The sequence below is a fragment of the Chlorocebus sabaeus genome, chromosome 21, assembly GCF_047675955.1.
Source record: "Chlorocebus sabaeus isolate Y175 chromosome 21, mChlSab1.0.hap1, whole genome shotgun sequence".
Taxonomy (NCBI): Eukaryota; Metazoa; Chordata; class Mammalia; order Primates; family Cercopithecidae; genus Chlorocebus; species Chlorocebus sabaeus.
The window spans coordinates 113,939,157-113,958,209 of record NC_132924.1 but is presented as its reverse complement, the minus strand read 5'-3'; the positions used below and the strand labels follow the sequence as shown (position 1 = coordinate 113,958,209).

The following is a 19,053-nucleotide window of genomic DNA, read 5'->3' as shown; positions in this document are numbered from 1 at the left end:
GGGTGGGGCAATAATACTATGCATGGTAGGAAGTTTAGCAGCTTCCCTGGCCTCTGCTCACAAGATGCCAGTAGTACCCCCCAGTAGAAACATCAAAAATGCCATGAGACATTTCCAAATGTCTTGAGGGGCAAAATTGCTTCTGGTTAAGAACCACTAGATTAGATCATTGTTTTTGTTTTTGTTTTGTTTTGTTTTGTTTTAAAGACAGAGTTTCGCTCTTATTGCCCAGGCTAGAGTGCAATGGCGCAATCTTGGCTCTCTGCAACCTCCACCTCCCGAGTTCAAGCGATTCTCCTGCCACAGCCCCCTGAGTAGCTGAAATTACAGGTGCCCACCACCACACCCTGCTAATTTTGTACTTTTAGTAGAGACAGGGTTTCTCTATGTTCGTCAAGCTGGTCTCAAACTCCCGACCTCAGGTGATCTGCCCACCTGAGCCTCCCAGAGTGCTGGGATTACAGGTGTGAGCCACCGTGCCCGCTAGATCATTGTTTTTATCCTGTATTATGGATGACTAACAGCTTGTACTAGAGTAGGGTAAGTGTTAACTTTGATTTTTTTCGCCTCTAGCAGCAATAATGTTTTCTTCAGTACGAAGTTTAAGTTCTGTTTGTAGGAATTCTTTTAAGTCACTTATCCATTATACAAGGTTTAGTTTAAACTTGGTAACATAATCCATACATTTACTTAAATCAATATATGGGAGTCATAGTATGTCACAATGAGATAAATGCAAGAGGAGAGCCCCTGTCAAGTGTTCTGCCATATGGAATGCCCAGTCTTCAGCAGACCTCTTGACTACATGTGTCACATCTCTGATACTAACCCTAAGTTAGGGTGCCTATGTAAATATTCAATGCCGAGGCCAGGCACAGTGGCTCATGGCTGTCATCCCAGCACTTTGGGAGGCTGAGGTGGATGGATCACAAGGTCAGGAGATCGAGACCATCCTGGCTAAACACAGTGAAACACCATCTCTACTAAAAATATAAAAAATTAGCCAGGCGTGGTGGCATGCGCCTGTAGTCTCAGCTACTTGGGAGGCTGAGGCAGGAGAATCGCTTGAACCCAGGAGGTTACAGTGAGCCGAGATCATGCCACAGCACCGTAGCCTGGGTGACACAGCGAGACTCTGTCTCAAAAAAAAAAAAAAAAAAAAAAAAAAATTAAACAAGCATGGTGGCATGCATCTGTAGTCCCAGCTACTTGGGAGGCCAAGGTGGGAGGATTGCTTGAGCCCAAAAGTTTGAGCCTGTAATGAGCTGTGATCACACCACTGCACTCCAGCCTGGGTACAGAGTGAAACCTTACATCTCAAAAAATAAATATTAAATGCTGACTTTTTCTAATTTTCTAGATGAACACGTTAACTAAAAATGTAGCCTACCTATATCCCCAACAAAGAATTTTCCTATGGGCCTTCAAGTGTATGTGCATACCTATTTTGTAAATGACTTCTTTGGCCATCACCTTGTAACTTACTGTTCAATTTGTGTCACTGCAGCCATATTACTGAAAAGGGAAAAGTAATTTTAGCTCTCTGAACTGACCTCCACCTAACCAAGTCATCAGGTTAACTGATGTTCTCCATTTCAAAAAATATTTGTGGTCAGATTAGGTGTGAATCATATTTAAAGGAAGACTGTTGGTCCTCTATCAAAGATTAGAGAATGAATGTTCATTTTACAGTTTTAAGTTAAAATGTTTAAGGTCAGTGTTTACCGTTGCTCATGATTCCCTGATTTAACTGACCTTTTCAGTTAATTAGCCACTAGGCATAATTACATTGACTGTAGGGGCTTCTTTTGTGCCACACCAGTGTTGGAATTGTGTTGATTTACTTGTGGAGTTGGAACTACAGATTCTCTCAGCAGCCTGCTTACTTATCTGGTTGTCTCAACTTGTAGCTGAATTATTATACAAAGTTTTCAAACTTTCTGTTTTGAAATGGTCATTTACTCAAAACCGTGGCTTCCTCCTTGCTACCTTACAGGGTTGTTGTGAGAGTATTCCTCAGCAGTAGTTCAGACTCTCATTACTTCTTGCCTATAATTGTAGCATGCTTTTAATGGGATTCCCTGCCTCCAGTACCTCTCTGGCTTGTTGGTTAACATAAACATTATTGCCAGATTAAACATCCTGAAATATAATGTCTAATCAGAACAAAAGCCATTTATAACAATAAAAACTACATTAAAAATTACTTATGTCCTGGGCTTAGATGTGGTCTCTGCAATCAGATGTTCATTAAACAAATTATTTAAAAAAATACATACGTACACACACACACGAATTCTGAATTGTGTTATGTGCCAAAAGAAAAAATACGGGGTGATGTGAGAGCTCAGTGAGGATCAAATATAGATTGGCAGGAGGGTGATGAGGAGAGACTTCTTTGAGAAAGTTAGATTTAAACTATCTGAAGAAGCTGTGCTTAGTTTAGAAAAGTGCTAGGCAGAGAGTGTTCCAGGAAGAAGGAATAGCATGTGTGAAGGCTCTGCTCTGCTTCTGAAATTGTGGAAGCTTATTGAGTATGGCATAGAGTGAATAGTGCCTGATGAGGCCGGAGGTAGGCTGGGATGAGATCTTTTCACATCTTGCACTCTATACTAAGAAGTTGAGGTTTTATTCCGAGTGACTGGGAAGCCATTAAAGGGTTTAAGGAAGGGAAGTGTTGTGAATCAGTTATGTGTTTTACAGATTCTACTCTGACTACAGAATGGATGAGACTAGAATGAGAGTTAGAGCAAAAGAAGTGAGGAAACCAGTTAGAATTCCTTTTTAAGTAGTAGGTCAGAGAGAAAGGATGATAATTTTAACTAGAGTCATGACAGTAAACAAGGTAACACATGAAGTGATTATGTCATAGACTATTACCATTACCCTGTGAAGAAAGTATGAGCAGAATAAGATTTAGAATAAACTTATCTAAGCCCATCTAATAAAGGGTGGTGTGAGGAACTGAAACAATGGGTGTTTAAGGACATTTGGTCCTTGTCTCTAAAATAAAATCCAAACTCTGTTGAAGATTTTTCAGCCTACTCTTATTATCTTTATCCTCTCCCAAACTCTTACTCACCTATGCTATAACCATACCAAACTATTGCAGTGAGTATCATGAACATGCCCTGTACCCTGATGCCACTGATGATTGTTTACTATGACTGGAATACTCTTACTCCCCCACACACTTAACAAAACCCTACTCATTGTTTAGGATCCAGATCAAATATGAATGAAGCCTTCCAAATTTGCCTCCAGATTGATACTGCCCATTTATCTTCTTTTAACCATAGTAGTTCTTATTAATATCACATTATAGTATATTATTCAGTAGATTTCTGCGTAACTGATTATGTGCCATGTACTATGTGTAGACATTATGGACATATCCACATGTAAAAATAGACACAGTTGCCACATTTGTGGAATCTACATTCTAACACAGACCTTGAAAGAAATCTGGGCACAAATATGTAACTAAATGTTAATAAGAGGTATGAAGGGATAGTAAAGGGTGCCTGCAGGTTTCTGAAACCCTAATAAGGCCCTTGAGGTCAAAATTATTTTCATAATCCTACTAAGATACTATTTGCCTTTTCATTTTCGTTCTCGTGAGTATATAGTAGTAATAGGATTTATGATATTGCAACAAATTGAATACAGAAGGTGGGAGAATCCAGATATCTTTTGTTAAGACAGACATTAAAGAAATTGGCAAAAAAAAAAAAAAAAAATTAAAAACAGCCACTTTGGGGCCGGGCACGGTGGCTCACACCTGTAATCCCAGCACTCTGGGAGTCCGAGGTGGACAGATCACTTGAAGTCAGGAGTTCAAGACCAGCCTGGCCAACATGATGAAACCCTGTCTCTACCAAAAATACGGTAGCCAGGTGTGGTGGCACACGCCTGTGATCCCTCCCTGTAATCGGAAGACTCAGAGGCAGGAGAATCGCTAAAACTCAGGAGGTGGAGGTTGGAGTGAGCTGAGATCGTGCCATTGCACTCCAGCCTAGGTGACAAGAGCAAGACTGTGTCTCAAAATAAATAAATAAATAAAAATGAATAGGCCACTTTGCCTTCTCATTGTTTTTTGATGTTTTGGAAAATGTGGTTATTTTTTTCATTAAAAAATAGATCACTTTTGTTAATTAGTTGTCTTGTCATTTTAAAGTGAATTTTAAACATTTCTTGGTTATAATTTTTAATGTGGTAAATACTGATAGCAGTAAACTACATAGATAAAACTTTCTAGGGTCCTCCATAATTTTTAAGAATATAAAAGGGCCAAGTGTGGTGGCTAACACCTGTAATCCCAACACTTTGGGAGGCCAATGCAGGAAGATCCAACATAGCAAGACCCTATCTCTACAAAAAATTTAAAAATTAGCCAGGCATGATGGTGTGTGCCTGTAGTCCTGGTTACTTGGGATGCTGAGGTGAGAGAACCACTTGAGCCCAGCCCAGAGTTTGAGATTGTGGGGAGCCATGGTCATGCACTGCATTCTTGCCTGGGCTACAGAGTGAGACCCTACCTCAAAAAAAAAAAAAAAAAAAATTATGTTTATACACACACACACACACACACATACACACACAAATAGATTGTGAAACCAAAATGAGAATCCCTGTAATGGGGATCTTATTTAAATTGGGGGCTTCTAGAGAAGTGAAAGATATCTTATGTCTCTGTTAAACACTTACATTCTAAAAATTAGGAGTGTGGTTTTCTCCATATTTCCAAAAACTACAATTCTTTTTATATAATGAGTTTGTTGGTTGAATCTGATTTTTTTTAAATTTTAATTTAAAAATTTTTTAATTTTTAAAAATATGGAGTGCTTCATGAATTTACATGTCATCCTTAGGCAAGGGCCATGCTAATCTTCTCTGTATTATTCCAATTTTAGTATATGTGCTGCTGAAGCAAGCACCAGATTTTGTTATCAAAGTCTACTGTAGATGCCCGTTCTTTCTTTAATTTGTGGTTTGGTTGAAACCTTTGTTGGAAATACCGTCTTATTTCTGATTGCTGTAGGAAATAGAACTTGATTCAAATTCCTCTTTGGTATGAAGCTGGGAAGATTACTTATCTTGCTAAACCTTACCATTATTTATGTGTAACATGGAATACATTTTATCTTACTGTGGTGTAATGATTTAATTAACTAATGTATGTGACCTGATTAATAAGTGACCAGAACAGAGACGATCCGTAAAATGGTAATTCTTTTTATATTATATACACAGCACATACATACTCGGGTTAGTTTCAGTTAGTGAGCAGAGAGGTCTGTGGATAAATCAGGATATAACAATCATCATTCAAGGACATATTCACCATTCAGTTTATCAGAAGGCAGAAAGCCAGAATGATCTATTGTATGGTTATTCATCTTTAGAAAAAGGAACAGAAAAGGTGGGCTTAGAATATTTTAAATAAGTAGCTCTATATTACAGTGTAGATGATTTAGGGATGGGGTAGAGTTTTATGTGTCTGGCACTGCAAAAGTGCCTCACATTTACTAAATGAATAATATTAATTAACTAGAGATTCTTGAAAACACATTTTTAGAAGCCTTGAAAAAGATATATACTACAGATTAAAGGCCAAGCCTGAGAAAGCTTACATGGCTAACTGGAAAAAAATATAAAGGTACCATAGAGGAAAAACAAAATTGCCCTGTGGGGAGAACATGTGGTGTCATATGGTGTGACTAAATAGGATCCAGTAAGATAAGTCAAGGTAGAGCATCTTGGGAGTGATTCCATGTTCCAAGGTTGAAAAATATTAACTACATTAAAGATAGTAAGCCAGTGAAAGAATCCTCAAGATCCCAGTGCAGAATGTTTGCCAAGAGATAAGAAGATCAACTGCTGCTTTGGTATTCATAGCAGAAAGCCATAGGAAAATTATCCTTTTGATACTCTTTTTTTGAAGAAGATAGGTCCTTTGGTTTTTTTTTTTTTTTTTTTTTTTTGAGATGGAGTTTTGCTCTTGTTTCCTAGCTGGAGAGCAGTGGCGCAATCTCGGCTTACTGCAGCCTCCACCTCCTGGGTTCAAACAATTCTCCTGCCTCAGCCTCCTGAGTAGCTGGGATTACAGGCATGCACCACCATGCCCGGCTAATTTTGTATTTTTAGTAGAGACAGGGTTTCTCCATGTTGGGCAGGTTGGTCTCGAACTCCTGACCTCAGGTGATCCACCCGCCTCGGACCCCCAAAGTGCTGGGATTACAAGTGTGAGTCACTGTGCCCGGCCAAAGATAGGTCCTTTTTAAAGACAGATACTTAGGGCCAGGTGCTGTGGCTCATGCCTGTAATCCCAGCACTTTGGGAGGCTGAGGCAGGTAGATCACCTAAGGTCTGGAGTTCGAGACCAGCCTAACCAACATGGTGAAACCCAGTCTCTACTAAAAATACAAAAATTAGCTGGGCGTGGTGGCATACGCCTGTAGTCCCAGCTACTCGGGCGACTGAGACAGGGGAATTGCTTGAACCCCTGGGAGGCAGAGGTTGCAGTGAGCTGAGATCACACCTTTGCCCTCCAGCCTGTGCGACAGAGCAAGACTCCATCTCAAAAAAAAAAAGATACTTTGATAAAGAAATAATAGTTATTTCTCATTTTATTTCTCATTTGAGATGATCTCAAAGTTGGCTAAAGCGACTCACAGGTTTGGACCTATAAATTGCTTTCATTTTAAATATTAGGTTGGTGCAAAAGTAATTTTGGTTTTTGCCACCCAATAGAGAGGATTGTAGGCATTTTTTTTCTTTGTATAACAACTGTAAAGCATTGCAGGAATTATATGTAGAATAATAGGCATACTTTGTTTTATTATGTTTCATTTTATTGTACTGTACAGATGTGTTTTTTTGTTTTTAACAAATTGAAGATTGGTGGCAACCCTACATGAAGCAAGTCTGTTAGCACCATTTTTCCAACAGCACATGCTCACTTTGTGTCTCTGTGTCACCTTTTAGTAATTCTTGAAATATTTCAAATTTTATCCGTTTTGGTGTTCTGTGATCTTCCATGATACTATTGTAATTGTTTTGGGGTGCCACAAACCACACCCATGTAAGGCAGTGAACTTAATCAGTAAATGATGTGTGTGTTCTCACTGCTCCACTGACTGGCTGTTTCCCCAACTCTTCTCCAGCCTCCCCATGCCCTGAGACACAACAATGTTGAAGTTAGGCCAATTAATAACCCTACAATGGCCTCTAAGTATTCAAGTAAAACCAAGAGTCACGTGTCTCTTGAAATCAAAAGTTAGAAATGATTAAGCTTAGTGAAGAAGGCGTGTCAAAAAGCTATGCCTTTTGTGCCAAACAGCCAGGTTGTAAATGTAAAGGCAGAGTTTTGCAAGGAAACTACAAGTGCTACTCCAGCAAATACGTGAACGATAAGAAAGCAAAACATGCTCATGCCTGTAATCCCAGCACTTTTTAAGAGGCCAAGGTGGGAGGATCACTTGAAGCTAGGAGTTCGAGACCAGCCTGGCCATCATAAGTGAGACCTCATTTCTGTTAATTTTAAAAAAGCAAGCAAGCAGAACAGCCTAATTGCTGATATGGAGAAAGTTTTAGTGATCTGGATAGAAGATCAAACCAGCCGCAACATTCCCTTGAGTCAATGACTGGCTTTAAAGCTTCAAAGGACAGGCTGACTCTGTTATTAGAGGCTAATGCAGCTAGTGACTTTAAGTTGAAGCCAGTGCTCATTTATCATTCCAAAACTCCTAGGGCCCTTTGGAATTCTGCAAAATTTACTCTGTTTGTGCTCTGTAAATGGAACAGTGAAGCCTGGATGACAGCACATTTTTTTACAGCATGATTTACTGATTATTTTAAGCCCACTATTGAGACCCACTGCTCAGAAGAAAAAAAGATCCCTTCCAACATATTACTACTCATTGACAATGTACCTGGTCACCCAGGTGCACTCTGATGATGTACAAGGAAGATTAATGTTCTCTTTTGTTTTCTATGTGTGTGTGCTTTTTTTGTTTTGAGATAGGGTCTCACTCTGTTGCCCAGGCTGGTGTGCAGTGGTGTGATCATAGCTGTCTGCACCCTTGAACTCCTGAGCTCTAGTAATCCTCCTGCCTCAGCTTCCTGAGTAGGTGGGACCACAGGCACGCACCACAATGCTCAGCTAATTTTTTTTTTTTTTTTTTTTAAGATAGAGACGGAGTCTGACTATGTTTCCCAGGCTAGTTTCACAAACTCCTGGTCTCAAATGATCCTCTTGCCTCAGTAATGTTTTTCCCAACCACTAATATAACATTCATTCTGCAGCCCATGGATCAAGGAATAATTTTGACATTCAATTCTTCTTATTTAAGAAGTATCTTTCATTAGGCTATAGCTGCCATAGATAGTTATTCCTCTGATGGATCTGGGTAACATTAATTGAAAACCTTCTGCAAATTATTCACCTTTCTAGATGCCATTAAGAATGTTTGTGATTCATGAGAGGAGGTCAAAATAGCACCAATAATAGGAGTTTGGAAGACGTTGATTCTGATGCTTGTGGATGACTTTGAGGGGTTCAGAACTTCAGTGGTGGATGGAATTGCAGGTGTGGTAGAAATAGCAAAATAACTAGAATTAGAAGTGGAGCCTAGAGATGTGACCGAATTGCTACAATGTCATGGTAAAACTTGAACAAATGAGAAGTTGCTTCTTACAGATGAGCAAAGAAAATGATTTTTTGAGATGGGATTTACTCCTGCTGAAGATGCTGTGAACACTGATAAAATGACAGCAAAATAAATAGAATTTTACGTAAAATTAGTTGATGAAGCACTAGCACAGTTGAGAGGACTGACTCCAAGTTTGAAAGTAGTTCTGCTGTGGTTCAGATGCTATCAGACCATATTGCCTGGTTCAGATAAATCTTTTATGAAAAGAAGTCAATCGGCACAGCAGACTTCATTGTTGTCTTGTTTTGAGAAATTGCCAGTCGGGCGTGGTGGCTCACGCCTGTAATCCCAGCACTTTGGGAGGCCAAGGCAAGCAGATCACCTGAGGTCAGGAGTTCAACACCAGCCTGACCAACCTGGTGAAACCCCGTCTCTACTAAAAATACAAAAATTAGCCAGACGTGGCAGGCACCTGTAATATCCCAGCTACTCAGGAGGCAGAGGCAGGAGAATTGCTTGAACCCAGGAGGCAGAGATTGCAGTGAGCCAAAATTGCACAACTGCACTTCCAGCCTGGGAGACAGAGCAAGACTCCCATCTTAAAAAAAGAAAAAAAGAAATTACCACAGTCACCCTAACCTTTAGCAACCACTGACTTGATCAGGCAGCAGCCATCGACACTGAGGCAAGACCCTCCACCAACACAAAGATGATGACTCACCCAGGTAATTGTTAGTGGTTTTTAACACTATTTTAAAATGAAGATATGTACTTTCTTTTTTTAGAATAATGCTATTGGACATTACTAGACTACATTATAGTCTACACTTTTTTGTTGTTAATTTAAAAATTGTGGGCCGGATGCAGTGGCTCACATCTGTAATCCCAGCACTTTGGGAGGGTGAGGCAGGCAGATCACAAGGTCAAGAGATCAAGACCATCCTGGCCAACATGGTGAAACCCCATCTCTACTGAGAATACAAAAATTAGCTGGGTGTGGTGGCACATGCCTGTAGTAGCAGCTACTCGTGAGGCTGAGGCGGGAGACTCTCTTGAACCCAGGAGGCGGAGGTTGCGGTGAGCCGAGATTGCGCCACTGCACTCCAGCCTGGCAACAGAGCAAGTCCCTGTCTCCAGAAAAAAAAAAAATTTTTTTTTTGGCCAGATGTGGTATTTCACGCCTGTAATCCTGGCTCTTTGGGAGGCCGAGGCAGGCAGATCACTTGAGGTCAAGAGTTCGAAACTAGCCTGACCAACATGGTGAAACCGCGTCTCTCCTAAAAATACGAAAAAATTAGTTGAACTTGGTGGCGCATGCCTGTAATCCCAACTGCTTGGAATGCTAAGGCAGGAGAATCGCTTGAACCCGGGAGGCAGAGGTTGCAGTGAGCTGAGATCGCACCATTGCACTCCAGCCTGGGCGACAGAGCAAGACTCCATCTCAAAGGGAAGAAAAAATGGATATGTATGGTTTTACGTATTTCTGGGGTACGTGTGATATTTTGATATAGGTATACAGTGCGTGATGCTGAAGTCAAGGTGATTGGGATACCTGTCACCTTAAACATTTATCTTTGTGCTGGGAACATTACCGTTCTTCTTTTCTAGCTATTTTGAAATATACAATAAATTGTTAACTATAATATCCCTACTATATCAAATACTAGAACTTATTCTTTCTGTCCAATTGTATGTTTGTACCCATTAACCAACTTCCCTTTCTTCCCTTCTCCCTCCTTTTCTTCCCAGACTCTGATAACCACTACACTACTGTTTACCTCCATGAGATCCTTTATGTATTTTGGATACAGATCCTAATTAAATCCATGACTTGCAGCTATTTTCTTGCATTCTGTAGGGTTTTTTTTTCACTTTCTTGAGAATATCCATTGCACAAAAGGTTTTAATTTTGTTGAAGTACAATTTGTCATTTTTTTGTTGTTGTTGCTCATACTTTTGGTGTCATATCTAAGAATCCGCTGCTAAATCCAAGGTCATTAAGATTTATCCCTATGTTTTCTTCTAGGAGTTTCATTATTTTAGCTGCTATGTCATGTATTCATTTTGAGGGCTTTTAAAACATGGTGTGAGGTAGAGGTGGACTTTTCTAGCTATAAATTGTCCTCTGAGCATTGCTTTTGCTGTATTCCATCAGTTTTGGTATGTGTGTTTTTTGTTTTCATTTGTCTAAAAGTATTTTCTAATTTCTCTTGTGATTTCTTTTTTGATCTTGTATCTATTCAAGAGGGATATTGTGTATAATTTTTTTGTACAATGTTTCATATTAGTGTAAAGGTGATGCTGGCATCATAAAGTGAGTTGGAAATTATTTACTCCTTTTCTGTTTCATGGAAGACATTTTGTAGAGGTAGTCTTAGATCTTCTTTAAATATTTGATAGAACTTACCACTAGAGATTTATTTTTAGAAAGGTTTTTAACTATGAGTTTAATTTCCTTAATAGTTACAAGATCATTCAGATTATCTGTTTTATCTTGTGAGAGTTTTGTTTTTCTTTTGTTTTTGAGGAATTGGTTCATTTTTTTCTAACATTTTGAATTTATGTAGAGTTTTTCATAGTATTAATCTTTAAATGTCTGTGTGTAGGGGAGTCTGTATTTCATTCTTTTTTTATTACTGATATTGTTAATTTGTGTCTTCCCTTTTTGTCAGTTTTGCTAGAGATTTATACATTGTATTGGTCTATTCAACAAACAAGCTTTTGTTTTCATCATTTTTTTTCTGTTTTCAATCTCATGAATTTCTGCTTTTTATTATTTTTGTGTTGCTTTCTTTGGGTTTATTTTTTGTTCTTCATGTTTCTTAAGATAGATTTGCAACTGTTTTTCTTTGCTGATATAACAGTATCAATTTAAGAGCAGGGCTTAGTGGCCCATGCCTGTAATTCCAGCTATTTGGGAGGCTGAGGTGGTAGCATCATTTGAGCCTAGGAGTTTGAAACTAGACTGTGCAACATACAAGACCCCCCCATCTCTTAAAAAAACTGAAAAAAAAAAATAATGGCATAAGCTTAATGATATTAGTTCACTGTAGCACTACTGTAGTTGCATCCCACAGATTTAGTATGTTGTATTTTCATTCAGTTGAATACTGAACTAGCCTTGTGATCCTGGAATTAATCTTATTGTCATGTTTATTATGCCTTTTATAATTGCTGGATTCAATATGCTAATATTTTGCTAATGATTATGAGGAATGTTAGTATGTAGTTTGGGGCTTCCATTTGACCCAAAGATTATTTAGAAATGTGCTGTTTAATTTTCCAGGGTTTAGAGATTTTCCTATTAGCTTTCTGTTTCTAGTTTAATTCTATTATGGTCAGAGAACAAACATTTGTGTTTTTTTTTAAGCTTGTGAAAGTTTGTCTTATGACTCAGAAGAATATGGTCTGTTTTGGTGAGTGTTCCATGTGCATTTGACAAGAACATGTATTCAACTGTTAAGTAGAATGTTATATAAATATCAATCAGATCAGGTGAGTTGATGATGTTCATTTCTTCTATATTACTAATTTTCTGTCTACTAGTTCTATTAAAGGAGTGCTGAAGTCATCAAATATAATTAAGAATTTGTTTTCCTATTTGTAATGTTCTGTAAGTTTTTATTTCATGTTCTTTGAAGCTCCATTATTAGGTGCATATCCATTAGTTATGCTTTCTATTATGTGAATTATATTTGAAGTGAATTACTCATAGATTACATATAGTTGGGTCATTTTTAAAATTCATTCTAACAATCTTGTCTTTTAATTTGTATCTGTAGACTATTTACATTTAATGTAATTTGGGTATGTTTAGATTTGGGTTTATCAGTTTAGTAATTTGTTTTCTCTTAGCTGCTTCTGTTTTCCATTACTGTGTCTTTCCTGCATTCTTTTAGATTGTTTGAACAATTTTTAGCCATTCTGTTTTAATTTACCTGTTGTGGCTTAAAAATTCTTAACTCTCCATATAGTTTTAGTGATCAATGCAGAGATTACATTATAAAAACTTAACATTTTCACCACCTGCTTTAAAATAAATTCATTTATTTTAAGTGGATTATGGTCCACTTAAAGAAATGTTAAAAATACTTGGGTCTCTTTATCCAGTCTCCTCCTTTTATCTTATTGTTAGCTGTATGTTACATTTCCATTAATTGAAAGCTTCATTGGGCAGTGCTGTTGTTTTTACTTTCAACCATTAAACATATTAAAGGAAACTAAGAGGAGAGGGTTAGTGTATTTTTGTCTGCATGTTTACCATTTTCCTTACTCCTCAACGTACTCTTCCTGGTTACCTCCTGGTATCATTTCCCTTCTGTGTGAGAAATTTCTTTTAGCAATTCTTTTAGAACAGGTCTGCTGGTAGCAAATTCTCTTAGTTCCCATTTATCTGAAAATATCTTTGTTTTATGATCATTCTGAAAGATACTTTAACTGGATATAGAATTTTAGCTTGACAGTTTTCTTCTCTTTCAGCACTTTAAAATGTGTAACTTCCTTCTGGCCTTCATGGTTTCTGCTGAAAAACCTGTTGTTATTTGAAGTGGTGTTGCCCTATATTTTATGGATTGTTTGTCTCTGTTTTCAAGATAATTTCTAGGCTAGGTGCAGTGGCTCACACCTGTAATCCCAGCACTTTGGAAGGCCGAGGCAGGTGGATCACCTGAGGTCGGGAGTTCGAGACCAGCCTGGCCAACATAGTGTAATCCTGTCTGTACTAAAAGTACAAAATTTAGCCAAGCATAGTCACGGGCACCTGTAATCCCAGCTTCTGGGGAGGCTGAGGCAGGAAAATCGCTTGAGCCCGGGAGGCAGAGGTTGCAATGAGCTGAGATAACTTTTGCACTGCAGCCTGGGTGACAGAGTACGATGCTATCTCAAAAAATAATAGTAATTTTTTGTGTTTCATTGTCACCACTTTATGAAGTGTGAGAGTGTGAAATTCTATGTATTTATCCATTTTGGGATTCACTGACCTTTTTGAATCTGTAGTTTTATGTCGTTTGTCAGATTTGGGAAGGCTTTTGATATTATTTCTTCAGATATTTTTAATCATCCTATTATTTGCTTTTATAAGTTCACTGACACAGATGTGAGATCTTTTTGTTACTGTCCCATAGATCCCTGATGTATTACTCTATTCTCGAATTGCTATAAAGAAATGCCTGAGACTAGGTAATTTATAAAGAAAAGAGGTTCAGTTGGCTCATGGTTCTGCAGACTGTACAGGAAACATAGCAGATTCTACTTCTGTGGAGGCCCCAGGAAACTTAAAATCATGGTGAAAGGTGTAAAGGGGAAGCAGGCATATCTCTCATGGCTGGAGCAGAAGCAAGAAATGGGGAGGGTGCCACATACTTTTAAATGACCAGATCTTATAAAAACTCACTATCACAATGACAGCACTAAGGGGGATGGTGTTAAGCCATGAGAAACCACTTCCACGATCCAATTATCTCCCACCAGGCCCCACCTCCAGTATCGGGGATTACATTTGAACATGAGATTTGGGCGGGGACCTAGATTCAAACCATATCACCTTGGTTCTGTTCATTTTATTTTAATCCCCGCAGCTACATCAAGTGGAGACCCTGGTTCTCTCCCCGCTCTTAGAATGTTGGCTCTTTTGAAGATGCTATTGTTGCTGCTGCCACCATGGGGTTACTTGAGGGTTAGGGTGAGAAAAGTGAAGGGAAAAAACTGAGACACTATCTTTGAATGTTATTTCTTTTTTTTTCTTTGAGCTAGAACTGGCGAGCTTCCCCCAGAGCTCTCTGTACCCCAGTGCCCCCTTCTGGGTTGACTGAGAGATACTAGAATTTCTTTTAAAAAAATAAACTTTTTAAACTTTTTTTTCTTTGCCCCTTTTTTTTTTCTTTTTTTTACTTTTTTTTCTTTTAAAAGTGAACCTTTTTTTAGGCCACTCGCAGTGGCTCACGCCTGTAATCCCAGCACTTTGGGAGGCCAAGGTGGGCAGATCACAAGGTCAGGAGATCGAGGCCATCCTGGCTAATATGGTGAAACCCCGTCTTTACTGAAAATACAAAAATTAGCTGGGCATGGTGGCACGTGCCTATAATCCCAGCTACCCAGGAGGCTAAGGCAGGTGAATTGCTTGAACCAGGGAGTTGGAGGTTGCAGTGAGTTGAGATCATGCCACTGCACTGCAGCCTGGCGACAGAGCAAGACTCCGTCTCAAAAAAAAAAAAAAAAAAAGTAAACTCACTGATGGTTTTGTAATGATTGAGATCCTTGTCCTCTATCCCAATCTGTCTACTGCTATTTACTTCCAGCATTCTCGATTAGCTGCTCTGTGTGTTCCCTCCAAGTTTTATAGTTGGACTACATCTTTGAAGTGTGTTCCCACCCCCCATAATGTGTGACTACTAATATTTCTGCCCAATTTGTTTGGGTTTTTTTCCCCTTGTTTTTATTTTTATTCTTGGCTTCCTAGGGGTTGCTCCTGTCTTTCCGTAGCTTAATGTCAAACTAAAGATGTGTCAGAGGTTTTGTTTAAATATTTCAAGGCCAGTAAGGTTTCTGTTCTTTCTTTGTGTGTCTATCTGTGTATCAGGGAGCATATTCAAACTTCAGGCCACCATGTTGCCTCACCTGGCTTTTGTTTTCCTTCAGGCTCCTCTGTGTCTCCTGTGTGCATGAACATGCAGAGGCTCAGTCAGTCAAGGATGTGTGCAGTTGTGGGCCCTGTCCAGACTTTGTAGCACATGCTTGCAGTGTCCATTCAATCAGTGGTGTGTAGAAAGTGCATGAAGCCCCCAACTTGCAGTGGAGGTTATCACTTAAATTCACAGTACTCCAAATCAGTTGACAGCACCTTCACACACACAGTCTGTAGCTGAACACATAGCAACAGAGGGAGAGATTGGCCAGTCATCAGAAGAAGGGCTGGCAGCAGCCTCAAGCAAAAATGCCACAGATGGCTGGGCATGGTGGCTCACACCTCTTATTTCAACACTTTCGGAGTCCAAGGTGGGTGGATCACCTGAGGTCGGGAGTTCGAGACCAGCCTGGCCAACATGGTGAAACCCTGTCTGTACTAAAGATACAAAAATTGCCAGGTATGGTGGCGCATGCCTGTAATCCCAACTACCTGGGAGGCTGAGACAGGAGAATCGCTGGAACCTGGGAGGCGGAGGTTGCAGTTAGCTGAGATCGTACCATTGCACTCCAGCCTGGTCGACAAGAGCAGAACTCCGTCTCAAAAAAAAAAAAAAAAAAAAAAAAAAAGCCACAGACTGTGATGTTCTTACTCAGATTCAGCCTTTCAGCCTTTGGCTGAATTCCAGAGCACTGAAATGGTGGTTTTGACGGTTTTGTTCAGCTTTATAGTTGCTTTTGGGGGAGAGGATTTATCAGCGTACTCATTTCATCATGCCAGAAGTAGTAGTATTGATACGATTTTTTATATATATCTTAGAATTTTGAAGATACTGTTCCCTTATTTTCTAGTATACAACAATCTGATTCTTGTTTTTTATTCCTTAGAATTTTATTAGTACTTTCTTGTTTCCTTTTGAGTTTAATTTACCAAGATTTGTTTAATTTTATATCTCTCCAAGGACCCAGGCTGGAGTGCAGTAGTACAGTCATGGCTCACTGCAGCCTCCACCTCCTGGGCTCAAGTGATTCTCCCTCTTTGGCCTCCTAAATAGCTGGGACTACGACACATGCCACCATACCTGGCTAATTTTTTTTTTTTTTTTTTTGGTAGAGATGAAGTCTCGCTATGTTGCCCAGGTTGGTCTCAAGCTCCTGAGCGCAAGCAGTCCTCCCGCCTCAACCTCCCAAAGTGCTGGGCTTATAGGCCTAAACCACCGTGCCCAGCTCTTATTCTTTCTTTGTTGAAAAAAGGAACTTTGGTTCTGAAGACTCTTATTTGCCTTTTGGCTCAAGGAGAAATTCTTAAATTTTATTTGTTATTTCTTCTTTTTTTTAATTCCCATAAAATTTCTCTTAGATGTATGTAGAATAATTTAATCTGTATTCTGTGATATTAACTTTACTCTCATAATTTTAGCTTTCATTTTACTTCATATTTTTAATTTCTTTTTTACTTTTTGTTAAAGTAGCATTTGGACTTTTGCTTTGTCCATTTTGCTAGTTAACTCCTCTTATAGGTTTATTTCAACAAAGATTTTAAATTTCAAGCTTGTTCTGTGCAATTTATTTATTTTGAGATGGAGTTTCACTCTTGTTGCCCAGGCTGGAGTGCAGTGGTGCGATCTCGTTTCACTGCAGCCTCTGCCTTACAGATTCAAATGATTCTCCTGCTTCAGCCTCCCAAGTAGCTGGGACTACAGGCATGTGCCACCACGACCGGCTAATTTTATACTTTTAGTAGAGATGGGATTCACCATGCTGGTCAGGCTAGTCTCGAACTCCTGACCTCAAGTGATCCACCCTCCGCAGCCTCCCAAAGTGCTAGGATTACAGGCATGAGCCACCGTGCCTGACCTCTGTGCAATTTATTATTTTTGTTTTGTTTAATGAGTGCAGCTCATCCATAATAGGACTAGATACAATATAATTTTCTGTGCTCTTCAGTATATTAGCCAGTAGCTGCATGTGGCTGGGAATATGGCCTATGAGACAGAGAAACTAAATTTTATATTTTATTTAATGTTAGTTTATATAAAATTAAATAGCCATACATGTCTAATGACTACTAGATTGTACAGCACAACTCTGCAATTTAAGAATCCTTATACTTTTTGGCTTCAAAATAATTCTGATGCCTTAGTTTATCTCCTCATTCAATTGCATGTCTGTTTTTTATGCTCTTGGTTTTTTTTTAGGTGTCTAAAGGTTAATAAAGGTTAAAAATTATGAATATTGGAAGTTAGAGTAGGTTTCCTCAATACCTAAGTGAGTTTCTTCTGGAGAAAATTAATATTGAATATAAAAATCCATTAATTTCTAGTTCTACTAAGTGAGCCTAGGCAGTCCTTGCTTTAGAGAATATGAGTACTTCTTCTCAATTTGTGTATGTGTGTAGCCTATGTCCCTGTGGTCGCCAGAATTTACTATAATTCTGTCGCTGGCCATAGTGTCCAGACAGAAATCCCTGTAAACTGATTACCCTTTTCCACCAGGTTTAGACCAGATACAAATATTTGGGGGCAAAGACTGAGTTACTCTTTTATTTTTATTTTTTTGTGCGTGAGACGGAGTCTCGCTCTGTCCCTCAGGCTGGAGTAGTGGCGCGATCTTGGCTCACTGCAAGCTCCGCTTCCAGGGTTCACGCCATTCTCCCGCGTCAGCCTCCCGAGTACCTGGGACTACAGGCGCGTGTCACCGTGACCGCCTATATTTTTTTTTTTTTTTAAGTATTTTTAGTAGAGACGGGATTTCACCATGTTAGCCAGGATGGTCTTGATCTCCTGACCTGTGATCTGCCCACCTCAGCCTCCCAAAGTGTTGGAATTACAGGCATGAGCCACTGCGCCCGGCCAGACTGAGTTACTCTTGAACATGTGATTTGCATGTAAACCAAATTTGTTAAAAGTCTTTTTTTTTTTTTTTTTTTTTTTTTTTTAAGTAAGAAAAGGCAGTGGTTTTGATTTGTGATGTCTCTTGTTAAGAGAAGTAAAAGAAAAAAAATTCTTGAAGAAAAGTGAGCCAGAATTACTGCCTAGGGAGCGATAGTCATATAGGTTCACTATGAAGCTTAGAAATGCTCTTTGTGGTTCTGTTTCCTCTTTTGCTTTAGTGTTCAGGAAACCAAAAACTGACAGTAGACTAGTTGGAAGATAGACTAAGGCTTTTTTTTTTTTCCTGGTTAACCTGTCTTAAGGGCAATATAACTAGAGATTTGGAAGTAAAGAGAGCTACCTGCAAAGACTTGAAGTACTAAGATTACCTAGAACCTGAATGCCCTGTGTTACTCTGCAGGTAGGGCATTTTACTGTTATGAAAAGATAAGAACTATTGTAAATAGTCTAAACTAATAATAATGAGTTAAGTATGGAATTGGCGTTTTTCCTTTAAAGTTTTAGCATTTAATTTTGAAATGTTTTAAAAATATTTTTGAAATCTGTTTCTATTTTTGAATTTCTCTTTTAAAAGTCAATCTAAAATAAGTGTGTATATCTTACATGTAAGGAATTATTAACTTCATTTTTTCATAAAAATAATCAGAGTAAGACTTTCAACAGATGTCAGATTAGCTGAAGTTCTCCATCACTATCATGTTTCCCCTGTGACAGGTTTGTAATTTCTGTTAGGGAATGTCATCTAAGTGCTCTGCACCTTGTATTTTCTCCTGCACTCTCATGACAAGAAAAAAACCTTTGATTATTTCTCTTTTCTCTCTATTCACATGTTCACCACTACCTTCCATGTTCAGATGTGATTTACATGCAATGATGATTACTCT

At 38.8% G+C, this 19,053-nt stretch overlaps 1 protein-coding gene and 1 non-coding gene across 10 annotated transcripts in view; one reads left to right on the top strand and one right to left on the bottom strand.

The window, feature by feature from the left end:
• BRAF (B-Raf proto-oncogene, serine/threonine kinase) overlaps positions 1-19,053 on the top strand; it is a 200,563-nt gene that overhangs the window by 37,508 nt on the left and 144,002 nt on the right. The gene's annotated exons all lie outside the window — the stretch shown is intronic.
• Positions 4,831-4,937, bottom strand: LOC119621623 (U6 spliceosomal RNA). The gene has a single exon (XR_005238171.1). It is a non-coding gene; the product is annotated as a U6 spliceosomal RNA (small nuclear RNA).